A 2,743-nucleotide genomic window follows, 5' to 3' on the forward strand; every position below is an offset into this window, starting at 1 on the left:
GTAAGGCATTGAGATTTTCACTGTCAGTTTTTGTTGGGGATATCAGCATATGGTTTCTGGGTTATCGCTGCTCTCCCTGCTCTTATCCACGCTAGGCTGCATGGATGTGCAATAAGTTATTGCCAGAACTATACCGCCAATCCAAACTGTATGCTAATTGTCAATCATCTTTGACGATAGTGGTCCTGACAGAAATAACTATGTTTCTTCTTAGTTTTTTCTTATCAGTTCATTAGGGTTGTATGTTACATCTAATGTTGTTAAATTAATGTTTATTTGCATTAGGTTAGTGTCATGTGTTACCATGTTGGTGTTTAGTATTTTTTGTGAATGACACAGCGCACCTTCGATATATATCAGTATTTTTCTTCTCAGCTAATGGAAAAGCTGCATGTGATGAGCTTTGGTTTATCATGTGACTTTCTCATCACCACCTGCTTTTGGTGGTTATCAGTGTATTATAAAGGTACTAAACAGATTTCAGTACTTCAATAGGTAGGTATATTAACAATCAGTGTTGTGTAAGTTACTCAACAAAAGCAATTGATTACAAATTACTGATTACTACTTGAAAATTGTAATTTGATTACATTACTGATTACTGCATGTAAAAAAGTAATCCGATTACTAATTACTGTACTTTTAAGTTACTTTGAAAACATATAAAACTTAAAAATAAATACACTACAAAGTGAAAATTGTAGTTCTTTCAGTAATTTAATATTGACTGAAAAATATTACAAAGGTATGAAAACAGCAACTTGACTTTTAAGACTTTTAAGATTTAATAAAACTTAACATTCTTAGTATAAACCTGCCTAACAGTGAAAAATGTATCTTTAAATGTGCCTATACAGTGTTTTATATACATCATTGCTTGCTGAGTGTAGGGTATATGTGTATGCTGGCTTAACTGTGTTTAACTATGTGACCATTAAAGACAGAAAAAAAAACCTTAATTGAAAACGATTCTGATTTTTTTTTTTTTACTTTTCGATAAGACTTACTTCATTTAAAAGCAGACACTTCAAGCTTTCCATAGACATGTTTCTCATGTCTGTGTGTAAAGTATTCTCTGAGTTTTGGTTCATTTTAGTGACGTGTTTCAGAAAGAAGTTTGCGGAGACTGAGACAGCTGAAAGCGCACCCTGTATATTTTCTTTATTTTACAAAAGCACAGTCTTTTGTTGATATTGTGAGTGTACACAAATAAAAGTAGACCCTTCACAGATTCAAATGATAAAATCTATCTATCTATCTATCTGTCTGTCTGTCTGTCTGTCTGTCTATATCGTTTTAGCTATCCATCTAATTGGTCTAGCTATTCTAGCTATATCTGTTGTATCTATTGGCCATCAATAGTGAAAGATGATTTTTTTGCGGGTGTAGTTACAGTATCTACCAGCAGAGGTTAACGGAATCATGCTAACCAGGCAATCTTTGCTGGTTGGTTTGGGGCTATTTTATGGGTTTTTTTGCAGACAGTTTGTCTCTACTTTGATGTAGAGTCTTTGTAGCAACCCTTTAAAATGCAGCCTACCAACCTACTTTTTTGCTGAGTGTTGCTGAGTTTCTCATATTCACAGATCTGTCTTTGTACTTACAGGTGACCCTTGGAATAGCTGTGTGAATCTCAAATCACTGAGGAACAGAGTCAAAGGGGGAGTTTTCCTGTGTTGTGTTTTGTAATGCCAGGTGAGGACGTTAATAAAGCCGATGTTACAGACTATGAAGGACAAACTGCTAACACTGCGAACAGAAAATACTTATTTGGGCATCTTTGTCAAACACTTGAAAGTGCATCATAGATAGAATGTGTCCAAAAGCTTTTCTCATCCAGAGGATCTTTGCGGATAGCACAATGCGATTTGGAAAAATCTCTTTGTTCCATTTTTACCTCAGAAAGAGTATTGTGTGTTTATTGCGTTGAGGTTTTAGCATGAGACATTTACAGCGGTGCAACTTTGGATATGCACACACTAAACAAGTAAAAAAAAATTTGAAAGACCACCAGATTTGATCAAATTACAGATCCTGACTGACCCTGAAGAAAAACTCTCCTCACCGTTAACCGTACAGCAAAGTCACTGCTTTGTCAGCTCATAATACACAATTTTATTTAAAGGGGTCATAGGATGCCCATTTTCCACATGTTGATATGATTCTTTAGGGTCTTAATGAAAAGACTGTAACATAGTTTGGTTAAAATTTCTCAATGGTAGTGTACATATTTCAGTTCAAACAACTTGTAAAAGTGCATGTAGCATCCTTTGAGAATGAATTAGACACTATTTTGAGCCAGTTGTGTATTTGAAAGCTTTGTGCATCTTATGTATCTAATATTTATTTAAATTATTCTAACTAGGTGTTATTAATTAGCTCTATTTATTTATTTATTTTTCAAATAATGTATTTGTTTATCTAATGTTCATGATTGATCTCCTTGGCCAAAGACATGTTGGTGCTTTTATAAAGAAACCTGTAGGAAAGGACAAGAAGATTTCAGAACTAAATATCAATACAGCATCCAGAATGCACCACATTAAAGAATAATATACAGTTTAACTTGTTTAACATTGTGAATAGAGGAATCTGCAGAAGGTTTAATGGATGTAAGTATTATTTTGTGTGTTCTGAGGCGGTTATTTTGTGTTTGACTGACAATATGCATGGGAAACTCTATCTGAAAAGTCTTATTATGTTACATGAGTAACATGACTGCTGTGTTTTGCTCACATCATGT

General features: G+C 34.0%; 1 protein-coding gene across 1 annotated transcript in view; it reads left to right on the forward strand.

Annotated features, from left to right (window-relative positions):
- LOC107674373 (metabotropic glutamate receptor 6-like) overlaps nt 1-2,137 on the forward strand; it is a 69,619-nt gene extending 67,482 nt beyond the window's left edge. Inside the window, exon 12 of the mRNA XM_016468335.1 lies at nt 1,607-2,137. The gene's annotated coding sequence lies outside the window, so the exon portion shown is untranslated. The remainder of the gene's footprint in view (nt 1-1,606) is intronic.
- Nucleotides 2,138-2,743: the final 606 nt, after the last annotated feature.

The sequence above is a fragment of the Sinocyclocheilus anshuiensis genome, unplaced genomic scaffold (assembly GCF_001515605.1).
Source record: "Sinocyclocheilus anshuiensis isolate Anshui unplaced genomic scaffold, SAMN03320099.WGS_v1.1 scaffold188, whole genome shotgun sequence".
Taxonomy (NCBI): Eukaryota; Metazoa; Chordata; class Actinopteri; order Cypriniformes; family Cyprinidae; genus Sinocyclocheilus; species Sinocyclocheilus anshuiensis.